The sequence below is a fragment of the Diceros bicornis genome, unplaced genomic scaffold (genome assembly GCF_020826845.1).
Source record: "Diceros bicornis minor isolate mBicDic1 unplaced genomic scaffold, mDicBic1.mat.cur scaffold_55_ctg1, whole genome shotgun sequence".
NCBI classification, from domain to species: Eukaryota; Metazoa; Chordata; class Mammalia; order Perissodactyla; family Rhinocerotidae; genus Diceros; species Diceros bicornis.
The window spans coordinates 6148435-6175568 of record NW_026691429.1 but is presented as its reverse complement, the minus strand read 5'-3'; the positions used below and the strand labels follow the sequence as shown (position 1 = coordinate 6175568).

General features: G+C 40.5%; 1 long non-coding RNA gene across 1 annotated transcript; it reads left to right on the top strand.

Annotated features, from left to right (window-relative positions):
- Nucleotides 1-939: 939 nt before the first annotated feature.
- LOC131403207 (uncharacterized) lies at nucleotides 940-26866 on the top strand. The gene is made up of 3 exons (XR_009219291.1): nucleotides 940-1025; nucleotides 25956-26043; nucleotides 26816-26866. It is a non-coding gene; the product is annotated as an uncharacterized LOC131403207 (long non-coding RNA).
- The last annotated feature ends 268 nt before the right edge of the window (nucleotides 26867-27134 follow it).

Sequence of the window (27134 nt, the reverse complement as noted above, 5' to 3'; positions counted from 1 at the left end):
GAAAGTAGAAAGTAATTTAATACACTAAGTATCAATTGTAAAATATTCTCATTTCGTGTTTTACTCTGACCCTCAACATTTTTCTCCCCAAAGCTGCCAGTACCTAGTTGTATATCCTAGTTGTAAATCCTTCTGGTTCTTCTATGTGGGACACCACCTCAGCATGGCTTGATGAGCGATGAGTAGGTCCGAGCCCAGGATTCAAACCGGCGAACCCTGGGCCGCTGAAGTGGAACGTGTGAACTTGACTGCTGTGCCACTGGGCCCGCTCTGACCCTCAGGATTTTAATTCACTAGGCGCAGAGTCAAAACTCATTTCAGGAAGGCTTCTCTTTTCTTTGAATATAACTTACTGTTTTTTATAGTTAAAATAGTGAAGTCCAGAAACAAAGTAAAAGTATTTGGATTCTTCTGTATATTTTTTACTACTTTTTTTCCCCTGCTTTCCTTGGCCATCAGTACCCTACCCAGTAAATAAAATTGATGTGTGTTTGGGAGAAATTCTTATAACAGTCATTTTGTTCTCAGCATACCTGTAAGTCATTATTTTTATTGGTTCCAGCCATGTGTGGTGGGTACCAGAGCATGAAGGCTGGTTTACCTGCAGTCACCGCTGCGTGTGTTTTGTGTCCTAGCTAGAAAGAGTGACACCCAGCTGAGAAGTAGGAATTATTAGAGTTAATAAACTCTTCACTGTCTTGGGCCCACAGTCGTCAGTTCTAAAATTCTTTTATAATAAGGCCTTTTTATTTTCATCTTTTAAAATAAAATTGTGAATTTTGTTTTTACTAGGCCCGGGATTAGTGACCTGATATCTTAATAACATTTTTTAAAAGGAATGAAACTTCATTTTCTTATCAGGCCTGATAACTTGAATGAAAGTTGTATCAAATTCTTTATAACAGAAATATGTGACTTTTGTTTTGAATCTTCGCTTTTCTCCCTGATACAGGATTCTAGTATAATTGACTTCTACCCTGAAGATTTTGCTATTGATTTAAATGGGAAGAAATATGCCTGGCAAGGTAAAATTTAGACATTATTCCTTTTTTTTTTTTTTTCTAAGGTGAAATTTTATTTATTTATTTATTTATTTTTGCTGTTGATGTTTTAATGGTTTCTAACATTGTGAAATTTTGGGTTGTACATTTTTGTTTGTCCATCACTATATATATGACTCCCTTCACCCCTTGTGCCCACCCCCCACCCCCCACCTCCCACCCCCACTGCCCCTGGTAACCACAGTCCAGTTTTCTCTGTCCATGTGTTGGTTTATATTCCACATCTGAGTGAGATCATACAGTATTTGTCTTTCTCTTTCTGGCTTATTTCACTTAACATAATACGCTCCAGGCCCATCCATGTTGTTGCAAATGGGACGATTTTGTCTTTTTTTATGGCTGAGTAGTATTCCATTGTGTATATATATACCACATTTTCTTAATCCAATCGTCAGTCAAGGGACACTTAGGTTGCTTCCACTTCTTGGCTATGGTGAATAATGCTGCAATGAGCATAGGGGTGCATAAGCCTCTTTGGATTGTTGATTTCAGATGCGTTGGATAGATTCCCAGTAGTGGGATGGCTGGATCATAGGGCATCTCTATTTTTAATTCTTTGAGGAATCTCCATACCGTTTTCCAAAGAGGCTGCACCAATTTGCATTCCCACCAGCTGTGTATGAGGGTTCCTGTTTCTCCACATCCTCTCCAACATTTGTTGTTTTTTGTCTTGGTGATTATAGCCATTCTAACAGGTGTGAGGTAGTATCTTAGTGTTGTTTTGATTTGCATTTCCCTGATGATTAGTGATGTTGAGCATCTTTTCATGTGCCTATTGACCATCTGTATATCTTCCTTGGAGAAGTGTCTGTTCATTTCCTCTGCCCATTTTTTGATCGAGTTGTTTGTTTTTTTGTTGTTCAATTGTGTGACTTCTTTATATATTATGGAGATCAACCCCTTGTCAGATGTATGTTTTGCAAATATTCTCTTCCAGCTGGTTGGTTGTCTGTTCATCTTGATTCTGGTTTCATTTGTCTTATAAAAGCTCTTTAATCTGATAAAGTCCCACTTGTTTATTTTTTCTTTAGTTTCCCTAGTCTGGGTAGGCATGTCATCCGAAAAGATTCCTTTAAAACCAATGTCAAATAGTGTGTTGCCTATATTTTCTTCTATGAGTTTTATAGTTTCAGGTCTCACCTTCAGGTCTTTGATCCATTTTGAGTTAATTTTTGTGAATGGCGATAGCACGTGGTCCACTTTCATTCTTTTGCATGTGGTTGTCCAGTTTTCCCAACACCATTTATCGAAGAGACTTTCCTTTCTCCATTGCATGTTCTTAGCACCTTTGTCGAAAATTAGCTGTCCGTATACGTGTGGTTTTATTTCTGGGCTTTCAATTCTGTTCCATTGATCTGTGTGTCTGTTTTTTGTACCAATACCATGCTGTTTTGATTACTATTGCTTTGTAGTATATTTTGAAGTCAGGGATTGTGATGCCTCCTGCTTTGTTCTTTTTCTTTAGGATTTCTTTAGCTATTCAGGGTCTTTTGTTGCCCCATATAAATTTTAGTATTCTTTTTTCTATTTCTGTGAAGAATGTCATTGGGATTCTGATTGGGATTACATTGAATCTGTAGATTGCTTTAGGTAATATAGACATTTTAACTATGTTTATTCTTCCAATCCATGTGCATGGGATATCTTTCCATTTCTTTATGTCATCATGGATTTCTTTCAATAATGTCTTGTAGTTCTCATTGTATAGGTCCTTCACCTCCTTGGTAAGATTTATTCCTAGGTATTTTATTCTTTTTGGTGCAATTGTAAATGGTATTATCTTTTTGAGCTCTCTTTCTGTTAGTTCATTATTAGCATATAGAAATGCAACTGATTTTTGTAGATTGATTTTGTACCCTGCAACTTTGCTGTAGTTGTTGATTGTTTCTAACAGTTTTCCAACAGATTCTTTAGGGTTTTCTATATATACAATCATGTCATCTGCAAATAGTGAGAGTTTCACTTCTTCGTTACCATTTGGATTCCTTTTATTCCTTTTTCTTGCCTAATTGCTCTGGCCAAAACCTCCAGTAGTATGTTGAACAGGAGTGGTGAGAGTGGGCAGCCCTGCCTCATTCCTGTTCTCAGAGGGAAGGCTTTCAGTCTTTCCCTGTTGAGTATGATGTTGGCTGTGGGTTTGTCATATATGGCCTTTATTATGTTGAGGTACTTTCCTTCTATTCCCATTTTATTGAGAGTTTTTATCATAAATGGATGTTGTATCTTGTCAAATGCCTTCTCTGCGTCTATTGAGATGATCTTGTGGTTTTTATTCTTTGTTTTGTTGATGTGATGTATCACGTTGATTGATTTGCGGATGTTGAACCATCCCTGTGTCCTTGGTATAAATCCCACTTGATCATGGTGTATGATCTTTTTAATGTATTGTTGTATTTGGTTTGCCAATATTTTGTTGAGGATTTTTGCATCAATGTTCATCAGCGATATTGGCCTGTAATTTTCTTTCTTTGTATTGTCTTTGTCTGGTTTTGGTATCAGGGTCATGTTGGCCTCGTAGAATGATTTAGGAAGCGTTCCATCTTCCTCTTTTTTTTTGGAATAGTTTGAGAAGGATGGGTATTAAATCTTCTTTGAATGTTTGGTAAAATTCACTGGAGAAGCCATCTGGTCCTGGAGTTTTATTTTTTGGGAGGTTTTTGATTACTATTTCAATCTCTTTACTTGTTATTGGTCTATTCAGATTCTCCATTTCTTCTTGGTTCAATTTTGGGAGGTTGTATAAGGCTACGAATTTATCCATTTCTTCTAGATTGTCCAATTTGTTGGCATATAATTTCTCATAGTATTCTCTTATAATCCTCTGTATTTCCATGGTATCCGTTGTAATTTCTCCTCTTTCATTTCTAATTTTATTTACTTGAGCCTTTTCTCTTTTTTTCTTAGTAAGCCTGGCTAAGGGTTTGTCGATTTTGTTTATCTTCTCAAAGAACCAACTCTTTGTTTCATTAATCCTTTCTACTGTTTTTTTGGTCTCAATTTCATTCATTTCTGCTCTGATTTTTATTATTTCTCTCCTTTTGCTGGCTTTGGGCTTTGTTTGTTCTTCTTTTTCTAGTTCTGTTAGGTGTAATTTAAGGTTGCCTATTTGGGCTTTTTCTTGTTTGTTAAGGTGGGCTTGTATCGCTATGAGTTTCCCTCTCAGGACCGCTTTTGCTGCATCCCATATGGTTTGATATGGCATGTTATCATTTTCGTTTGTTTCCAGATAGTTTTTGATTTCTCCTTTAATTTAATCAATGATCCATTGGTTGTTCAGTAGCATGTTGTTTAATCTCCACATTTTTGTCACTTTCCCAGTTTTTTTTTCATGGTTCATTTCCAGTTTCATAGCCTTGTGGTCTGAAAAGATGCTTGTTATGATTTCAGTCTTCTTAAATTTATTGAGGCTTGCTTTGTTTCCCAACATATGGTCTGTCCTAGAGAATGTTCCATGTGCGCTTGAGAAGAATGTGTAGTCAGCTGTTTTTGGATGGAGTGCTCTGTATATGTCTACTAGGTCCATCTCTCCAGTTTGTCATTTAAGTCTACTATTTCTTTATTGACTTTTTGTCTGGATGATCTATCCATTGCTGTAAGTGGGGTGTTAAGATCCCCTACTATTATTGTGTTGTTGTTGATGTCTCCTTTTAGGTTTGTTAATAGTTGCTTTATGTACATTGGTGCTCCTATGTTGGGTGCATATATATTTATAAGTGATATGTCTTCTTGATGGAGTGTCCCTTTTATCATTATATATTTCCCTTCTTTGTCTTTCTTAACCTGTTTTATCTTGAAGTCTACTTTGTCTGATATGAGTATGGCAACACCTGCTTTCTTTTGTTTGCCATTAGCTTGGAGTATTGTCTTCCATCCTTTCACTCTGAGCCTGTGCTTGTCTTTAGTGCTAAGATGTGTTTCCTGAAGGCAGCATATTGTTGGGTCTTGCTTTTTAATCCATCCTGCCACTCTGTATCTTTTGATTGGAGAGTTCAATCCATTTACATTTAGGGTAATTATTGATATATGAGGGCTTAATGTTGCTGTTTTGTCACTTATTTTCTGGTTCTTTTGCATTTCCTTTGTTTCTTGTCCCATTTGTTTTGGACTGCCAATTCGGTTTGGTTGTTCTGTCTTATGACTCTTCTCATGAAGGTTTTTGAGGTAGTCTAAACATGGTTGTTAAGAACAAGTAAATTAAATAGATCTAAGTAGGATAAAAAGTTTTATGTGAACTTTTAAAATAGCTTCCCCAAATCTTTTTGGTAACCTGAAACTTTACAGTTTTGCTAAGTTACGTTAAATGATGAGTTAAGTTAAATGCATTGAATATTTAGATCATTTCTAAATAAGATAAAATACTGAAATATTAATTACTGAACATAGGTTTATCCACATTTTGCTTTACAAAGGAATTCAAGATATTTGGGCCTATTAGTAGACATGTGTTGTGCCACACTGAGAAATTTACTACAAGAAAGCACGTTTCCAAAAATTATCAACAGTATTTATAAATTTACCAAGCCACAGAATGCTATTATAAAAGACAGTTCATAATTGTTTACTTCTTTATTTTCACTAAAAAACTAAGGTTTTTTAGTGTTAAAAAATTCTAACATATGTGATTTAAACTACTAGAAGTAATAAGGGAAACATGTCTGTAAGCTAGGAAAGTAGGGTATCTGTTTTTGATAGGAGAAGTTATGAATGGAGATGCATTTTCTGAGGGAAAAGAAAGTAATTTTGTCCTAAAGTGAGGCTGGTTATTTCAGGATGGGAAGGAAGAGAATAAGGACTAATTAAATAGAAAATTGGGAAGAGAGAAAGGGAGAGAGAGAATCTTGCATTGTGTAAAGTTGGCTAAAATCAAATGAATTTATTATAAGAGACATAAAATTAAGTTTTAAAATCAGCAATGTACTTATGTAAAACTAGAACATAATTTTCTTTCATCTGATAAAAGGACAAGGTTTTCTTAGACTTTTAGTCTGCTCCTGATTAGAGATTTCGAAAGGTTTTTCTTTACCTCTTAAGTAATCTGCTTAGAAAACAAAGAATTTGTGACCTGTCAAAATAATTTCCTGTGCTATCTTTATCAGGTCTTTGATTACTACTGAACCTTCTTTATTAAAAGAGTTAAGGTTTTTGACAATTGGGTAACATTCTATACTTGCATGTGAAGTCTTTAGTTGTCACTATGGTTAAATAGATAACTAGGTATTGTTACACAGTGTCCTATGATCCTATTTGACCAAGTGCTCAAAAACCGTTCTTATTTTTTTGACAAACTTCCCAAAAATCAATTCTAAATGAAGTCTTTTTGACCTCAAATTAACTTTGGGATTTTCCAGAGGGTTCCTGGAACATCTCAAAAGATTTGTTTTCTCTCCTTGCAAAAAGGGAGATGTTAAACTAATTAGGCTTATTTGATATGTTAAATCATATGGGAAGCATTGTCAAATAAGAATTAGTACAAAGCCTCCTTTATGGAGTATTCGTATAGGTACAGGTATGTTATAAGTGTTCCAGAAATTATATGAAATTCCTAATGTCTAGTACATCCTGGTATAATGTTATCAGTCATAATTCCAGTTATTATCTTAAAATGTTGCATGTTACAGAAATAACCAAATTTCCTTGTCAATTCCATTATAATGAACTCCCATCAGATCTTTAACAAAGAGCATCTTTAAGACTTTTCACAGACAGTTATTGTTTTACTCTGATGTTTTGCAAAAGTGTTCCCACAAAAGTACTTCATCTTCAAGGAGATTCATGGAAAGGGCTTTTGACAAGTTCAAGTTTTTAATAACTTTAAAATCATAAAACTGAACTGGATAAGAATTTCCAGAAATAATGGAAAACTGGATTCTCACAGAACAAAAATTAATCACACGGGACTGACTAAACTGAGGAGGATGATTAAAATTTTAATAACTTTTTCTTTGAAATATTACCAGTTCCTTGATATTTTATTTTTCCAGATTTAAGGAAACATTTTCTCCTAAGGTGTCTATGAATACCAGCAATTTGGTAAAGTACACCCTTTTAAATAAAGATGAATCATTTACTTTTTCTCCCTACTTGATCTCTCCACAATTCAGAAACTCATGAGTATTCTTTTTAGGGCAATATAGTTATTTGCATAAGTTCAGTAAGAATCTGTTATCCTTGTAACAGAACACAATTGAACACATTGGTTATATTACTAAGGCTTTGACTAGAATGCCATATTTCGGGGAGATGTACATAGATTTGGAGATGCCCAGAAACCTTTAAGAAACTAAAGTTGGCTTTATGGAGCCAATAAAGCCCCTTGGAGAAATCAGCCTGATATCTTGCTTACAAAGTTCCAGCAAACAGTCTTAAAAAGAGCTTATACGGTCAATCACTATTCTTCCTGCACTTATGAAAATAATCCGGATGAGTTTAATACAAAGCAATTAGTTTTACTGTGATTATCTTTGATAAAAGGGGAGTAAAAATAGAGAGAAAAATTATGCTTGCATATTTGTCTACATAAGATTCTAATCCTATTATCTCTTTGAGGTTTTGCTATATATCTGTAAACTGGACTGGATCCTGAATTCTTCCAGTTTCCTAAAATATCTGGCTATGAATCTCCAAACTAGCACTTCTAATTTTCTCCTACCCCTCTGAGTCGGAATCACTCAGAACAAAGACTGCCCTTGGATCTCCTTGGAAGGGACTATACCAGCTCCTCCTCACCACCCAGCTGGCAGTCAAACTCCAGGGACTTGAGGCTTGGGTACACTTCTCACAGATGAAAAAGCCTCCACCTGACACCTGGTCCTGTACAGATGCTGAAGACGTCCTAAGCAAATTGACGAGGAAGAGAAGTAGCCAACATCAAGGAAGACTTGCTTCCTCCCAAGAGGCCAGATCAAGATTTCATACTTTAACTAAACGTGAAACCCTGTCCTCTTCTCTTCCTTTCTTTATTCTGACATGGGCCTAGAAAGATAATGCCATCATCTGTATCTCCTAGGCCATTGCTAAGGGGGGTCACTTTTCAGACTGCTTCATTTGTCATCAAAAAACACATCTGTCCATAATGCTAGAGACCCCCTGGTCCCTTTCCCTGTCTCTGGTTAACAACCCCAAACTTAGGGAACTTTGCATCCAGGATCTATGCAAAGAAAGGGACACAGGCAAAAATCACCAGAATAAAACCATCTGTATGGTCTACAGACACTTAAATTTCACCAGCCTCCAAGGCTGTCACCTTTCCAGTCCTGAGCCACAGATTCAAACGGGAATTACTAGGAGGCATTCATGATTCAGGATTCTCTTCCTTTGGCAGAACCCTACTTTCTTGGTTAGAGGTAAATATAAATGAAGCTTTGATTGGAAACCTCCTCTTAACTCTTGGAAAGATTGTAGAATCTGCTGCTAAAGCAACAACCTGCCCAGTAAAAATCCTTAGACTCTCTGGCCAAAGTGTTCTTGATAATAGGAAAGCCCTTGATTATCTTTTAACTGAGCAGGGAGGTGTCTGCGCTGTGGCGAACACCACCTGCTGCTCCTGGATTAACGCTTCTGGGGAAGTTGAAACTCAGTTACATAAGATCACTGAGCAAGACATTTGGCTTAAAAAGGTGACTCCTTCAATTGGGTCTGTCTTTGACTTGTTTGATTTTGATTGGTTTGAGTCTTGTGGACCCTGGCTTTGAGATGCACCCCAGACATTGGGAATTATCCTGCTCATGATAATCATAACAATCTTCCTGGTGTGTTGTGTTCTCTCACAAGCTTTAAATGCATGTTGCCAGCTGCTGACCACCAAACAAATGATCTCGCTAAGGGTGGAACATCAGAAAAGGAACAAAGAGAATGTCTGACTTAGAGATTGTGAACCTGAAGATGTGACCTGTGAATGTCACAGTGATTAAACAAAAAATGTCATGACCTATGGATACCACGCAAAGGATCCCCAAAAGCTGCGAGCAGTAGCTGAGAGTGGTGCTAATGCCTTAAATTTTCATCACATCTCTCAGTTAACATGAGAGTCTGATCAAAAAGGGGTAATGGTTAAAAAAGAGACAGTAGGCCCAAGATGGAGTCACTTGAGCTAAGCCCACGTCACCAAAATGTGACTTAATACCTCATCTAATTGCAGTTTCAACCTCCCCCAGGAAAGTAATCTTAACTGATCAGTCTGGAATTTCTCAATCAGCGCTGTGAGATAATCCTCCTAATAGACCCCTTTTGTCCTTCAAAAGAAGGTGAACTTGCTCGAAAGAATCTTTTTTTTCTGTTCACGACTTCCTTGTCTCACTCCCTCTCTGCCTTCAAAAACCTTTCCTTTTGTAAAGCTCTTTGGAGCTCCTTTCTGTTTGCTAGATGGGATTCTGCCTGATGCATGAATCATCAAATAAAGCCAATTTGATCTTTAAATTTACTTCGTTGAATTTTGTTTTTTAACATCTTTGACCACCACCTCCCATCTTCCCCTCCCCCCAGCCCCTGGCAGCCACCATTCTACTCTCTGCTTCTATGAGTTTCTTCTTCTATGAGTTACTACTGTAACTTCCACATACAAGTGAGATCATACAGTATTTGCCTTTCTGTGTCTGGCTTTTTTCAAGTGTCTAGCAATGCTGATTTGAGGGACTTCTGGCCATGACCCACTGTGAAAAATACATTTTACATCAGCGAGATAGAGGGAAGTGAGCCAAGTTTCAGAAATCAATATTCACCACATGCAGCATCTGATACTTTATAATTATAGTCCTTTTCATTTCTTTTAAAATGCTGGTTGTTACCTACTACGTTGGTTTCATGGCCCCGCCCCCCACCAGTTGGTCATAAGCCGCTGGTTGAAAAATACTGACCTGTAGATACTTTGACTGTGAATAAAACACACAATTCTTTCACTGTGAGCCTGGCATTTAACTGCCCTGATGTGTTTATTTTGGAGATGAGGTGTGTGGCTTGTAAAAAAGGTTGTTAATTCGCTATGCAACTTCAGTAAACTCACTCATCTTTTTAGATTTTGTTTTATTCATTTTTAATGACAAATTGCTTATACATCACATTGGCTTCAGACTCTGTTTCTTAAAACTTTCTTATTTTAATTCACCTTAAGCCCCTTAATACACAATTCACCATCTCTTTTGAGCATGCTAAAGCATTTCAGTGAGTTCCATACTACCACTTAAAACACACATTCCTTGCCCAAGCAGAGGTGCGAAAGTGAAGGTAAGATAGATGCCCCTATAACAACTTTCAATAAATAAAGCAACAGGACATGTAACGAGGTCTCCTTGAAAATTTTTCCAAAGGCAGAACATTTTTCTAGACCCAAGATCGCAAGTGAAACATTATCTATTTTCTGTGGCAAGACGCTAAACCACTTCTTACTTACCCACAAGATGAAAAGTTCTGGCTTCTCATCCAGTCTGGAAGCTTCTCAGAGCTAACAAAAGAGGAAATATGTCGCTTCTCATCTTGAGGTCCAGTTCTTCAAGGAGTCTTGTGGGTGGCAGAGAGGGCTGGGAGTGTTGGGTGGGGAGTTTTCATAATGCAGGGTCTGTTAGTTCTCTTTTCATTCAAGTAATTTAAATAGTACATTACTAGGGTGGACCCTACTAAGGTGCCTCAGAAAACGAACTTGGAAATGGTGATGGTGTCCAACGGGGAAAACCCATAATGAAGAGTGGTGTCAACTTCCATCTACACCAAGAAAATGGGTCCAACTATGTGGAGGCTCCTTTAATATGGTGAACTTCTTAGTGAGAGAGTTGAAGGCCAGGATGTGGAAGAGAGTCACTGTATCTATGTATAACCCAGTCCCTCTCACGGTATCACTTCTCATTTTACCACCTTGGGAAAATGATGTACCATATTCCTGGTCTTTGAGATAAGGTCATCCAACATAATAACACTCATCTACATGGCTGGCAAAATTCCCATTTCCATGGTGTCGTGAAATTTTCTTCTCCTTTGTATTAGAAGAACGTTTTCCGATCCAGCACAAATATGGCAAATATCCCCTAGCTTGACAAGTCAAAATACACACTTAGTGATTTACTCCTTGTCTTGGTTTTATTACATTTATGAAATGTGGCCTTATTATCCCTAACATTAACATCTTCCTTTTTCATTTTCCCATTTATTTTTATAAGTAAATTAGAGCTAATGCAATAAAATATTCAACTAATCACCTAGATCTGGTTGTCTAGGTGGGCTGGCAGTCAGCTTCTCCATGTGAGACACAAAATATTTGCTTTATGTTATACTCAAAATGTTTCTTTTGAATGACAAATGAAAGAGGGTTTATGCCTATAATTGTCAGCTGGGCTAAAGTGAAAATGGTCTGAATATTAAATTGAAATGCTTAACTCCAAGAGAAGTCCCTGAAATTCTGAGCATTTCATGTGCTCACAGCCTAATTCTGCATGTGACAGATTATTTGCACAAACAGATGCAAGAATTCCCCCATTTTCACATGTAGTCCTCCATGCTGACTCTAAATTTGGCCAAGTGGCTGGCTTTGGCCAATGAAACAGCAGCCAACAGGATGTGAACAGAGATTTGAAAAGTGCTTGCACATTGGGGTTTGCCCTTTCTTCCTGCACTTGGAACAACAGGCCCCAGAGGAAGGGGCCTCTGTTGTCCATCATATGGCTGAGCTACTTCTTGAGGAACTCCCATGTCAATATCGTTAGCTCTTTCCTCTTAGATTGGTGTCCAAAGGGCAGCCTGCCGTAACGTGACTGCGCCACTGCTGCCATCAAGGAGTGCAATCCATTTCTCCTTAACTTGAATCCAGACTGGTTTTGGAGTTACACTGTACGTCTTCTGGTCCAGGCTTAAGAGGAGTTGCACCTTCTGTTGTCAGCCTCTTGAAAGCCAGTCTTTGCATAAGGAAGTCTGGGCTTTGCTGCTGGAGAGACGGTGTGCCCTAGAGGATGAGAGGCTGTGTGAGAAGAACTGAGGTGCCCCCTGTCAACAGCCAGCACCAACTGCCAAACATGTGAGCAAGGGGATCTTAATGTTCCAGCCCCAGCCCAGCTCTCAACTGAAGGCAGCCACGTGAGTAACACTAAGGAAGAACATACGGAGGAAGAAATGCCCACCTCAGCCCAACGTACAGACAGAATCATGATATGTTGATGTTTTAAGCTAATAAGTTCTGAGATGGGTTGTTTTGCCACAATTAGAAAACTGATACAACTAGTCCAATTGTGTAGAGAAGGACTCTTTCGTTTCTTACGAGAAGGTGAAAGACTGGCTGCCAGCATTCTGGAAGCAGAATGGAGGAGGAAGGATGGGAGGGGTCCTTATGCATTTAGTATTCATAGTCTCTTCCCCTTTGTTTGGGCTATCTATTGTTGTGCTGCAAAACTTAGTGGCTTAAAATAACAATCATATATTTACTCACAATGTTGCAGTTTGAGCTAGGCTTAGAAAGACAGCTTGTGTTTGTTCTATACGACATCAGCTGGGGAGGCCCACCCAGCTGGAGGATCCAGTTCCATGATGGCTCACTCACAGGGCTGGCGATTGGATGCTGGGAGCTCAGCTGGGCTGTTGGGCAAAGGGCCTGTCTCTGTTCCATGTCGGCCTCTCCATGTGGCTACTTGGGCTTCCTCACAGCATGGCAAGAAGTTCTCAGAAGGAGATAGTGAAGGCTGACAGGGCTTCTCAATGCCAGTGCTTGGAAGTCCCAGGATGTCACTATCTGCATCCTATAGGTTGAAGATAGGCCCAGTGCAGATTCAATGGAGTCAACATGACTCGACCTCTTGATGGGAGCAGCAGCATGCCCGTATAGGGAGGAGTGCAGTTGTCTTGGGGTTATTTTCAGAGATGGTCTTCTATACCCCTGTTTTCAGCACAGCTTCCCTGCCCAAAATTGTGGCCAGTATGTCCCAGTCCAGATTCCCTCTATTTTATAGTCTCTACAGGATCAACCTCTAGTTTCCTGCCAGCATTAGGGAATGGAAGTTGCCTGGTTGCAAAGTGGGAAAAGATTTGGAAATGTAACTGCTTCTCAAACTTTTAATCAATCCTCTTGTTTTTTTTTTTGAAGATTAAGGTATAACATACACAAAGTGAACAATTTTAAATGTATAGATTATCCAAATTATATATATATATTCATCCATGTAACCACCACCAACATGAAAATATAGGTCATTTCCTACACCCCAGAAGACTGTGTATTGTCCTTTCCCAGCCACCCTCCTCTCAGTGGTAACCGCTATTCTGGCTTCTATCACTGTAAATATATTTTGCCTGTTTTTGAATCTTACATAAATAGAATCATGCAGTATGCATTTTTCTGTGTTTGGCTTTGTTTGCTGAATATTATGTCTGTAACACTTTTTATGTTGTTTCATGGAGCAGTAGTTTTTGGGGTGTTTTGCTATATAGCATGCCACTGTATGGAGATAGTACAGTTTGTGTGTTCTACTCTTGCCAATTTTGGGTTATTATGAATATGAACAATCTTGTACATGTTTTTTGGGGGGGCATATGCATTCATTTTACTTGGGTTTATACTTAGTAGAGGAATCGCTGGGTTATACATTAGGCGTATATTTGGCTTTAATAACTATGGCCAAACTATTTTCCAAAGTTGTCCCGTTCTAGGTTGTACCATTTTACACTCCCCCCGGCAATGCGTGAGAGTTCCAGTTGCTGCTGTGCTTACTAACCTTGATCTCATCAGTCTCTCACCTGTAGCCTTTCTGGTGGTCTGTAGTGGTCCAGCCTCCTGATTTTTGCAGCATCTTCACTCTCGCTTCCAAAGAGGATGCTGCTGCTGCTGCTTCCTGAAATGTTTGAGAAATCCATGGTGCAGATTGGGCTGGTTTTGGTTTTTCTGGCTGCCGGCTAAGGGTCTAAGTTTCACATATTTGTTCATTTGCTTTATGATTTGTGAAAATTGGTTGTTGTTTTCTCTTTCCCCATTCTCTCTGTTCTTATTGTGCTTAAAAAATTCCCTTTACTGGGGTTTTACTGGGGTTTCAGCAAAAGTAATGTGTGTTCAACCCTCCACCTTCATTTTGGCCGTGTCCTATGGTACTTAATACACGTCAGTTGAACGCCCTCAAATTACCCTTTCTACTTTTTCACCCATCGAAAGGACCACTATCTTATGGTGATGCTCTTACAGAACCACGAGAAAGAGAGCATGTTCGTTCAGTCGTGGCTAAGAGCACAGGTTCTAATCAGAAAGATTTGTCTCTACCGCTTTGTTAGAAATGTGAGCTAATGCTGAATACTTAATATCTCTAAATTTTGGCTCCTTTCATGTGTAAAATGAGAATGATAATGCTGGCTACCTCATGAGTTTGCAGAGAGGATTCTGTAGAGCACTTAATACAATGCCTGGTCCATAGTAAGTGCTCACTAATGGGTTGACTCCCCCAGGACATTTACATATTTCCTCCCCACAAGATTACTGATATCCACGTTTTCTCATTATAGAAACTTATATAACACACAAGAGCTTAGGCAAGAGAATGAAAATCATCCATACATCCATCACCGAGAGAGAATCACTGCTAACATTTTGAAACATTTTTCTTGTCATATGTGTACTACATTAAATTACTGCCCAAGTCTCTTTAGTGACTGGCTGGGTTCTCTCCATATCTTAGACCATAGTTGGAAAGGCACAAACTCAAACCACACTCACTGGTTTATCAGAGACCCTCTCCCTGCCAACATTAATACCCAGCCGCTCACTGCTAATGTGACAGCAGAAACCATTTCTCTGCAGGATTGGTCATTTCCATTCAGATAGTTCATTAGTCCCGCCCCATCCAGTCTCCTTGTAATTGACGCAGCCGTCACCAGGCTGGCCCACTCGCACTTGCCACGCGGCTTATTCCACTTCCCATTTAGGGATAAGACAGAGCAGGGGCAGCCTGGCTGCACAATGGTTAAGTTCACACTCTCTGCTTCAGCGGCCTGCGGTTCACGGGTTCAGATCCCAGGCGTGGACCGACACACTGCTCCTCAAGCCACACCGTGGCGGTATCCCACATACAAAATAGAGGAAGGTTGGCACAGATGTTAGCCCAGGGACTGTTTTCCTCAAGCAAAAAGAGTAAGATTGGCAGCAGATGTTAGCTCAGGGACAGTCTCCCTCACAAAAAAAAAAAAAAAGAAGAATAAGACAAAACAAAATAACTCTAGGGCAGTGTGTGTGTATAAATGTCCTCATTCACTCTGTGCCTGGTCCTGGTACATCTTTCGTTGCAGTCGAGCACAGAAACAGCATACATATTACTTTCCACATGTCACACCCAGGGCTTTCTGTTGTCTCCTAGAACTCTGTTTTCCTCAATCCTTAACATTTTACACAGCTGGAACTGTATCATATAAACTATTTGGGGTCCTGCTTTTTCACTTATGAATATAAGTGACACATCATTACACAAACCCTTCTTAAATATCACTTTTAATGTTGCACAGTGTTCTAGCTCAGGCATGGACTATAATTGACTTAATCATTCCCCTATTCTTGGCCACTTAGTTGTTTTGATGCTTTTGCTATGAATAATGCTGCAACGCATATCTTCATGCACAAATCTCTGAATTTCAGATTATACCCTTAGGATCAGAAATGAAATTGCTAGGTCAAAAAGAGTGTAAACATGAAAAAAGAAAAGTTTATCGTGGAAAATTTCAAACATGTAGAGAGGAGAGTTAATGAACCCCGTGTGTTTATCAACCAGATTTAACCTGGAATTGACATTTAAAGGAGGATGCCTGCTAAATCAAAATAATGAGTCTCTAGTGGTGGAATTTAGGGCAACAGCTGCTAGTTTAATATGTGTTGGAAAGGAGGCTCTTGTTTGTGGCAGAGGGACCTTCCTGTTAATGCCTCTCAGGTCACACAAAGCAGGTAACCACTTGTTCTACCAACAAGGCTGCCTCTTCCTCGTTGGGCCCCTGTTGATTGACTGAATAACGTTAACACTCTGTGAACTTTACCTGCAAACAGACATCCAGCCAGGAATAAGAGATACTAAAAGGGATTACGCAAACACCAATGAAAATTAGTCTGTAGGCATAAAGTCAAATGGATAAGCATTTTATTAATATCTACCTTTTAAGATAATTACAGTGAGCTCGAGGCCACTCCAGGAAGCTGAGGGAACACAGAGGCATGTAAGGGTATGTCCATGCTTCCTTTCTACCTGGACAACACTCAAGTCTCACGTTTGGGATGGGGAACTCAAACAATAGGTCTCACCCAGACTAAAAAGTTAACCTAATACCATCAACCTGCCATCAATAAAACCATAAATGCTGCCTTGAAGACTCTTAGAAACTTAGTGGGCTCCTTTTCTGATTTGGTTAAACCTGGTGAAAATATCCTAGTATACTGATAGGGTAGACTTCCAGAATTAATCACATCCTTGGGATCTGTTTACACATGTGTCTTTCCCGCTAGACTATAAACTCCTAAGGCAGGAACTGATTCTTACTCAATTTTGAATTTTCCATATCTAATATTGTCTGGGACATAACAGATATTTCATGTTTCTAAAGATTAAAATAAATTTCAAGTGCCCCACTTCTACCTCAATGTTCAATTAAAAATCAAGATCAAGTTAATGGGGTTTTCAAAAATATTTGAGACCAACAAGCTTTGTCTAATTGAACATTGTCTAAATGAAAATGAACTGAATACATAGTTTGTAAATCTTTATATTTTTGATGCATCTTTAAAAGGTGTTGGTAGCAATAAATAAATAAATAAATACCCCTTAAAAATAAAAATAAACCTTTGCATCTCTGTCTTTTTAAAATATGAAATCATAAGAGACCTCCAAGTGACACACATTTCCATTCTGTGCAGGCTTCCCTGTGGTCACTGGCTTGTTTATTTGTTGATTAGATTTTAAAGGGCATTGCTCCTTCTGAGAACATAAGGGATTTTGCAAAGAATCATCAAATCAAAAATACTCTTCAGATCATTTTCATCCTCTAAGAGGGATAAAATAAAGGAAAGTCATGAGGAAATCTAACTAGAAGATGAGATGGGAAGGGCAATGAATATGGGTGGTGCAATTTACTATTGCTGAATTACAAACAGCCAAATGTGCACTTCTGTCTCTGCTCTCAAAGAAATCACGCAATAAGTTTTCTGGTTCTTAACTGAGATACTCCCTGGATATATTATTAACAGTAGTTTTATTACCAATAATTACAATAATAGACCTATTTTATTGAGCACATACTGTGTGCCAGGCACTGTGATAAGCACCTCATGGTAGTGTTTTGCTCAGTAATCTCAACAGTTTTATGAGGTGGTGTAATAGTCAGGTTCACCAGAGAAACAGAACTAATAGGAACCAATAGGATATATAAATATATAAAGAGATTTATTACGAGGAATTGGCTCACACGATTAAGGAGACTGAGAAGTCCCACAATCTGCCTTCTGCAAACTGGAGACCCAAGAAAGCTGGTGGCATAGTTCCACTCTGAGTCTGAAGGTTAAGAACCAGGAAGGCCAACCGTGTAAGTTCTAGACTGAGGTCCAGAGAAGATAAGATGTGCCAGCTCAATCAGTGAGGCAGAAAAAAGGGGCGAATTCCTTCTTCCTCCAACTTTTGTTCTCTTTGGGCCTTCAACAGTTGAAATGATGCCCACCCACACTGGGGAGGGTGATCTACTTTACTGAGTCCACCGATTTAAATAATCTCATCCAGAAACACCCTCACAGAGACACCCAGAAATAATGTTTAATCTCGGCACCCCGTGGCAGTCAAGTTGACACATAAAACTAACCATCTCAGGTGGCTACTATTCTTATTGCCATTTTGATATAATTGAAGCTTAGAGGGGTTGAGTATCTGCTCATAATTCCACAGCAAGTAACAGGAGTGATATTTTATCCCAGACGTGTCTGACTTCAGAGAATTCACTTTCACCCAGCATAGGGTACAGCCTCTACGGAGGCGCCCCATCAAAGAACAATGGTGTTTGGAGATTGAGGTATCGTAGCTCCATTAAGAAACAGCTCTATTTCCCTGATTTCATGTAGCATCACACAACGCATTGAAGATATACCCTATCTCTAAGGACAAGTAAGGCCAAAACTTCTAGACTCTAGCTACAGTTGTAATAGATAGTGATATTCATGCATATATATTCATGAACAGCAGTATTCATGTCCTCTGTCTTGCCAATCTCATGCCAATGCCTCCCATTGACCAAACCTGAAGGGAACCCAGGGATCAAGGGGGCCGTGTGATGCAATTCATAGATGCCAGGCTTCTGAGACACAGAACTAGATGGAGAAGGGAGGCACGTGGATCTGGGAAGGGGACCAAAGAGAATATTCAGCACACCCTGCTCACAGAATGAACCTCTGAACCCATGAGGTTTGCTGCTTGATGGTAGAGAGTAAATAAGACTTAAGAGAATAAAATCCTGGCCCCTTTTCAGCCCCAGGAGTAGCTTCGGCTCAGAGGGAAGGGTGCTAGCTGATCCAGGACAACACTGGGGCCACGGGGAGAGCTATTGTCCCCTTTCATGGATCCACACTAGAGCATTTGAAGAAAAGGCTTACAAGCCATCGAACAGAATATGAGATCAACACTGCAGGATGAGGAAGTTGAGGCCCAACAGGATTAAGTGGCTAATACAATACAGCACAGTTGGTGGGCAGAGCAGGGACTAGACCCCGTCTTCCTGACCCCTGGTGCAGGGTCTTTAACATATTATTAATACTCCATCTTTTTCTAAAGAGGGCTCAAGGCATATCTAGTCCCTGTAAGCCTTCACTTTCTTCTTCACCATCACCAGACACTTCTGGAAATCTCACACAAAGCCACAGTTTTTCCTAAACTTTCCATCACATTTAATTTTAGCACGGTTTCAGCCACAAATGACACAAAAATGGCACCACGTGTCTTTTAATGAAATTAACAGTGGTGCTTTGTGATGACTTAAACGTGTCAGGGAAATTTTATCTAATCGTGTTCGATAGAAGGACCAGCTCTCTGGTTTGTGGATGCAATCACTGAGGGACACTGGTGGGCAAGGGGGTGGCGAGGGACTTGCCATCACCTGCTCAGCTCTCAGGGCAGCTCTGTGGTTGCCTTGTTGCAGGAAAGGGCAGCGTTCTGAGGGAAGCATGTAGTCCTGAGATGACCTGTCACTGACAGCATGCAAAGATGACAGAAAATAGCCTTTGTCTATCTATGCTTTGACTGGTTGTTCGTAAGTAACAATTGTGAAAGATCTAGAGCAATAAAAATGTCCTTCCACCGGAGTTTAATTTAAGTGTTGTCTAGCCAACCTGTCCTTTAAGCTGAGACTCAAAAGAGATTGATTTACGGGCACCAGCAGCTGAGATGTTGGTCAGCAGGACCAGACGCTCTGACTTCACCACTTTCATCAAGTGAGATTCTGGGCTCAGAGCTGAGTCACACAGTATACATGAAGCTTCCTGGCTTCACGGTTTGCTGATCATTTCTCATCAACCATCATCACAAATGCCATCTCTCACACTGAAATGCCCACGCCACTCATCAGAATCCACAGGCGGCTGGGCCAATGACACTGGATAATAGATAGATCTTGATTTTTCAATTGAACATTGGGGCAGAATTGAGCACTTTAATTTCATTTTAATCTTAATAAACATTAAATACCCATTTGTCCCAGACAATATGAGGTACTAGAAATTCAAAATCGAGTAAGAATCAGTTCCAGCCCACTAGGGATTCACAGTCTGGTGGGGGAGACTCGTGTAAACGGAGCCAGGCTATGTGATTGAGTCTATAGTGGAGGTAAGTCCAGGGTACGTGAATCTAGAAAGACTTCATAGAGGAGGTGATGCCTGTGTTGAGAAACCAGGAATGAAGAGTTCCCTGAGTGGATAAGGGGAGGAGAAATTCCAAGTGGGAGAACAGTATGTACAAACACAGCTCATGTGAGAGTGGTGTGTTGAGAAATCAGTAATAATTCAGCACGGGTGGACACAGGGTCTGCTTCAGCATGGCAAGGGATGAGTGTAGTCAAGTCGGCAGAGGACCCATGGGGGACCTGGACCATGATAAGGAGTTTGGGCTTTGTCCTGAATGCAATGGGAGCCATTTAAGGACTTTGGGCAGAGAGTGGCTGGATTAAATGAGTTTTAGAAGGAAGGTTCCTGGGGAATAGGAGGGCAGAACAGAGGCAATGAGGTGAGTTAGGAGGCTGTTAGCGTTGTCCAGGCAAAAAGTCTTGATGGAACGCAAGGGATAGTGGTATGGAGAACATTTAGAAGGTGGAATTTACAAGCCTGGCACTGGGTGGGAAAGGAGGAGATATCTCGGGTGATTCAGTTATCTGGCTCTGGTGACTGAAGGTGCAGTGCTGATTGTTGGGGATGATGGTGATTTGGCTTCGGACACCCCAGGTGGGCAGCACCCATGGGCTGCACCATAGAGAGAGGACCGTGTTTCTGATCCCCTTAGGAGACTCCCTGTCAGGATCTAGTCCCATCCGCTGTCATGGGGAGGCAGGGATCTATGCCTTTGGTAGACTCAATCTAAAGACGACTTGATATTTTTCTTTGTGATACATAATATGATTGAGTAGATGATGTATTGAGAGATGTGTTCCTGTTCTCATCATTTTCAAGGACTGGAGAGAGGTCCATTTTCTCCTGTAGGGTTGGCAGCGTTCTTCTGCTTCTGCCCTTTGCTTTCCCCGAAGTGGGAGTGGAAGCTATGCCTGGCCACCTAGAGCTCTGCCCTCTGCCAGGTCTGGGTCATCTCAGCCTCATTTTAGCCCCTAGTTGTTACAATGGGGCATTGTGAAACACATCCTGCCCCCAGAGGCCACTGAAGGGACAGGCTTAGCTTGTCTATTCACCCAATGTCCCCACAGACATATAAGCACCTATGAGACCCTAAGGGGATATGTCGACCACTTGCCCTGGCCCCCAGTGTTGTTGGAGTTGGCCTCTCGCGTCCACCTCAGCTATTTTTTCTCATCCCTGTAGTGGGTCTGCTGCTCTCCATCCTCCATGGCACACCTCCATCTCCCCTTCCTTCCCGTTCATTAAAAAAACAATCATCTTTTTCCCTACTCTCTCTATCTCTTTTCGCTTCTTTCTCTTCTAATTATCTTGTACATCTTGGCTTTTGAACCAGTGTGTTTGGTCTTTCTAGCCATTACTAACTAGGTCTTTGTGGTCATTAAGTCACATCCTGCTCTGTGTTGTCTGGTTCTTCGGCTGCTTTCTGCTGCTGCCTCCTCGCCCACAGCTCAATGTTCTTCTAGACATGAAGATAGCTAAATGCCACTTTCAGATAAGCCACACACAGTGCCACATGGATCAAATTCAGATCAATAGCTCAGGGATGTATTATGTTGAACCAGACAGAATTGCCCATAGTCAATCATTTTGACCCTCAGTAATGACTTTCATTGACATCAACCTAATAGAACGAGTTCGTTTCCAATGATTAGCTCTACACCCAATCTGTACTGCACACTCACTCATGAGGGGCCAATTATTTCATCACAGGAAACAAGACTCAGGAGAAAATGTTCTTTTCCTTTCTCCTAGTCATACATATTCTAGCTCACTGATTACTTTGTGTTATATCTCTGCTGGCATTGACACATCAAAATTGAATTCCAGATATACATTTTATCCTAGCTGCTCATTCCCACCCACTTATCTTGATATTATGGATGGAGAGTCAGTTCATAAATGTCATCCATAGCATTTGTACTGGGGGCTTACCTACCTCCTTGAGACTTTTTCATTCATATAAAATTCTACCTATGCAACTCAACGCTGACATTCATTTAATTTAGAGTAGTCAATGTATAGCTGTTTAATTTGATGTTATTGGACACTGGTCTTTTAAGCAAGAATGCTTACTATCCTGTGGCTTTTGTTTCTGATGTAATAGAAAATGGATTCCTAGATTATACCTAGAAAATAATAAGAAGCATTATCATTTAGCAGGCTTAAATTTCCCTTCTCCCTCTCTTTTTTGGCTTTTATTAAGTTATGAGTTTATCAAGGTATCTTATTATATAATGTAGCTCAGCATTTTTCCCTAGAAATGTATATTATCTAATTATTTTACAGAAATATAAACTTTACCTGTGACTCCATTTTCCCCAGAGGAGAGAATAAATAAGAAATAAATCTGCCTTGTATTGCATTTATTCAACAAATATTTATGGAGACTTATGGGCCTGGCACTTCCTAATCGTAGGGAACTGTTCTGGGAGTTGGTATTTGGGCTTTCAAAGCAGCTATGCCCTTTTTACTTAATTCAGAGGCACTCAACTTGGGTTGAGCCCAGGCCCCTCCAAGCCACTCCCCCTCCCGGAAGGGATCCTAGCCCATCCTGACAGCCCAGGCAGGATTGAAGAGGATAATTGACAACCAAAATTGGTAACTTGTTTCTATCTCCATAAAACCTTAGGTTAATTTAGGGGCTGGCCCGGTGGCGTAGCAGTCAAGTTCACGCCCTCAGCTTCGGCGGCCCGGGGTTCGCAGGTTCGGATCCCAGGCACGCACCAACTCACCGCGTGTCAAACCATGCTGTGGCGGTGTCCCATATAAAGTAGAGGAAGATGGGCACGGATGTTAGCCCAGGGCTGATCTTCCTCAGCAAAAAAGAGGAGGATTGGCATTGGATGTTAGCTCAGGGCTGATCTTCCTCACACACACACACACACACACAAAAACTTAGTTAATTTAACTTGTTTCTCTTTTTGCTTGAAACTAAGAACAGTGTGAAAAATGTCGAACCAAGAATAATTTCTTTAAGTAGGTGAAATAAATGGGACCTTGAGAGCAATTCTAAGCATTAGACTGGTCTGCCCAAGTTTTTCTGAGTTAACTCAAAAAAGGAAATTTGCACTTAAGTGATTAAATGTTGGCTAATATGATATTTGTCTATTGAAATACCAATTTCTAGAGGGAAGGAGAAAGAAAAATGAAATGCAAATGTGCCAGGCATTTCTTAAGTGAGGTGGCCTGGAATTTTCCTTTTTGATTTGATCCTTGTCTTGTTTGGGTATCAATGTATTAGCCTCATGGTGGGGGTGGGGGAGAAGTGTTTCCTCTTGTTTTTAAAAAAAATTTCTAGAACTGTTTGTATAAGAGTGGAGGGATAAGTTACTTGAGAGTTGATGGCACTTACCACGGCAACCATTTGGCTGGATATTTTTTTTGTAGGAAGATTTTCTACTAATGATTATATTTCTAAGTTTTCAAATCTAACATCATACAATTGTTCATAGTATTCTTGCTCTCTTAACTTTTAAAAACCTCTATCTGGGGCTAGCCCCAGTGGCCTAGTGGTTAAGTTCGGTGCGCTCTGCTTCGGCAGCCCGGGTTCAGTTCCTGGGCACAGACCCACACCACTTGTCTATCAGTGGCCACGCTGTGACGGCAGCTCACATACAAAGTAGAGGAAGATTGACAACATATACTAATTCAGGGCAAGTCTTCCTCAACAACAACAAAAAAACTCTATCTGAAGTTACGTCCCATTTTCATTCTTAATACCATCGATTTGTCCTTTCTATTTTTTCTTCATATATCATGCCAGATATTTTGTCAAATTCATCAACCTTTTCCAAGAATTAATTTTGACGTCATAAGTCTTCTTGAACGTATTTTTGGTTTTCATGTTCATAAAATTCTGTTCTTTTTCTTTATCTGTTTCCTTCATTTTTTAAAAAGTTTTTCTGCTGTTATTTTTCCAATGTCTGAAGATGTGTACTTTTCTCACTAATTTTCAGGTAAAAATAAGCATTTAAAGCTAAAGCTATTGTGCCGGCCCCGTGGCTTAGTGGTTAAGTGCGCGCGCTCTGCTACTGGCGGCCCGGGTTTGGATCCCGGTCACGCACTGACACACCGCTTCTCTGGCCATGCTGAGGCCACGTCCCACATATAGCAACTAGAAGGATGTGCAACTATGACATACAACTATCTACTGGGGCTTTGGGGGAAAAAAAAAAGGAGGAGGATTGGCAATAGATGTTAGCTCAGAGCCAGTCTTCCTCAGCAAAAAGAGGAGGATTAGCATGGATGTTAGCTCAGGGCTGATCTTCCTCACACACACACACACACACACACACACACACACACACACACAAAATAAATAAATAAAATAAAGCTAAAGCTATAAATATATCTCCAAGTACTGTTTTCACGGCATTTCACAAGTTTTGATTCATTATCAGACAGTTCTTCTTGGACCTATGGGTTACTTAGAATGCATTTCAAACTTTCAAATATTTAGACAGTTTTATTTGTCTTTTTATTATTGATTTATATCATAATTGCATTGTGTTCCAAGAACATAGTCTATATGGTACAGATTCTTTGAATTTTGTTGATACTTGTTTTATGGCTTAGTATATGATCAATTTCTATAAATGTTCCATCCATGTGTGTTTCTAAAGATTTTGTATGCTCTAGTTGTTGGGTGCTAAGTTTTGTGCCCATGAAATTAAGCTTTGATTGTTAGATCCACGTGTAATTGAAAGAAGTATGTTGTAAGTTCCCACCACAATGGTGGATTTGTCAATGAATTCCTACAGTTCTATCAATTTTAGCTATTTTGCTATTTTGAGGCTATTTAAAAACTTTGTTATGGAAATTTTCACACACAATCCAAAATAGAATCTAGTCTAATGAATCCCTTCACCCACTCTCTGTCCATGTATCCATCATCCCTCACCCAGCTTTAGTTACCAACATTTTGCCATTCTTGTCTCATCTGTTCTCCTTACCATTTTTGTTGTTGGGATAGTTTAAAGCAAATCCCAGATATGACATTTCACTCCAATAATTTAGTATGTTTCCCTAATAGATAAGACTTAAAACACATAATAAAATATGTTGGAGCCACTGTGTCAGGTGCCCACAAAGGAAGAATCGCTCGATCCTAGTGAGGTGAACCTCCATGGTTTTCAGGCTCTCCTTTGAAAAGCTGACCCCCTCTCCAGTTTAGTCGCATGTAGGAAACAGCTGCTATGATGTCTTGTATCCAGTGAGTGCTCAATAAGTGTTTGTGACAACTACTTACTCACTGGAATCTCTAGGAATGGCCTTGGGAAGTGGAGATTGCTCACAGCTAGCAACTCTATAGGGTGAAATACTTTGGCAAGGCCCCAAAGTCTTGATATTATCCTTGTTCTTTTCCTGCCATGCCGAGCACTTGGTAGAGGCTAAGCAGGGCCCTTGGAAGTTTTGGGAAATGGGAGTAACAGGGTGAAGAGTTGATGTCAAATACCACCATTAATCAAATCCATGCATACAGCCAAACCTTCTAATTCATACTGGAATTTTGCTGAATGAGACATGGCTTACAACAAGTGTTCTCTCAGATGGGTCTTAGATAAGCCCTATTTACTACAAAGGTTTTATATATATGGAGCACCTAGCATGTTACAGGCACTGTACATGGCACTGGGAATGCTCATGGAGCCCACAGTGTAGACGGGGCATGACTGTTATATACGCATCCTAATTGAGTTCAATGGGACACATGCTCTGAAGGAACATAACAAGACTTGATCTAGACTGGGGTGAGGGAAGGCTTCACTGCAGACATGGTCTTGAAGGAGCTCTGAGGGACGAGTTGAGTTAAAGGCAAAGCTGGCAGTCATGGCAATGGCGAGATGAGCTCGGGCAAGGGCAAGTGTGGTGAGGACCTTGCAGAGAGGGACTGGGTTCTGGAACACAGAGCAGCAGGGCGAGTGTTGACAGCCAAGACTGGAAGATTGGGGTCAGGGGTTTGGTCTTTATCCTAACGACGATGATGATGATAAGGACGATGCACTGTTCTGAGCACTTCACATATGCTAACTCATTTAATCCTCAAAGCTACCCTGTTCAGTGGATATTATATCATCCTCCTTCTGCAGGTGGGGAAACAGATACAGAGCTGCTATATAATCGTGCCCCAGGTCACCCAGCTGGTGAGCCACACACCCACGTGGGCTGGATCCAGAGGTGAGGCCTTCCACCACCATGCTGGACTGTCTTTACAGGGTTTTAAGCCGAAGAATGACACAAAAACAGGTTTTGGGGGCTGGCCCGGTGGCTTAGTGGTTAAGTTCGCGCCTCCACTTCAGTGGCCCAGGGTTCATGGGGTCAGATCTCGGGTGTGGACCCACGCACTACTCATCAAGCCATGCCGTGGCAGCATTCCATATACAAAAAATAGAGGCAGATTACCACAAATGTTAGCTCAGCAACAATCTTCCTCAAGAAAAAAGAGGAAGATTGGCAGCAGATGTTAGCTCAGGGCCAGTCTTCCTCACCAAAAAAACAAAAAATGAAAAACAGGATTTTTTATTTTTTAAAAAAATTTCCTGGTTGCTGAGTGGAGAGCGGACTAAGGGAAGACGGAGCAGGAAGTTAGGAGGCTTCTGAAGAAGTCAAGGCGAGAGATGATGAGGGCTTGTGCCAGGGTCGTGGCAGCAGAGGGGGAGAGTAGTGGGAGGGCTTGGCAGCTCCGGCAGGAAGGGAAATGGCCAGGATTGGTGAATTGCTGTGGAAAAGGAAGGCGAGGGAGTGGTCAAGGCTGGCTCCTGGCTGTCTGGCACAACTGTGAGCCCTTCCACCGGGCTCCAGAACACGAGGCGCTGAGCAGAGAGCATGAGCCGACCTGGGAGAGAAGGGATTCAGCAGAGTCTGGTAGACAGAGAGCTAGTGGGGAACATACGCGCCGTGAGGCAGGGCTGTGTCTGTTTTATTCACCATGGGTTTACTGTCTCAACAGGCATCCTACTGATTAGTATGTAGCAGGCGCTCCATAAATATTGGCTGAATTAATGGAAGAACAACAAAAAATCTGTGTCCTCAACCCACCAGCTAAGTAACGGTGAAGCACTTCGCCTCTGTAGATGAAACAATCCCTGCACTGCCGTCCAGTCTGAGGCCAGGCTTGTTCTGTGTTCTGAAAACAGCACACACAGCCTGTGACGTCCTGGAGTCGGCTGGTACTGCCTCATGACAGCTGATGGTTAAATTTTCAAGAATCTTGAGGGCTGATTGTTAAACACAGTTATTATTAAACATTAAATTGCTACTTACTGCGC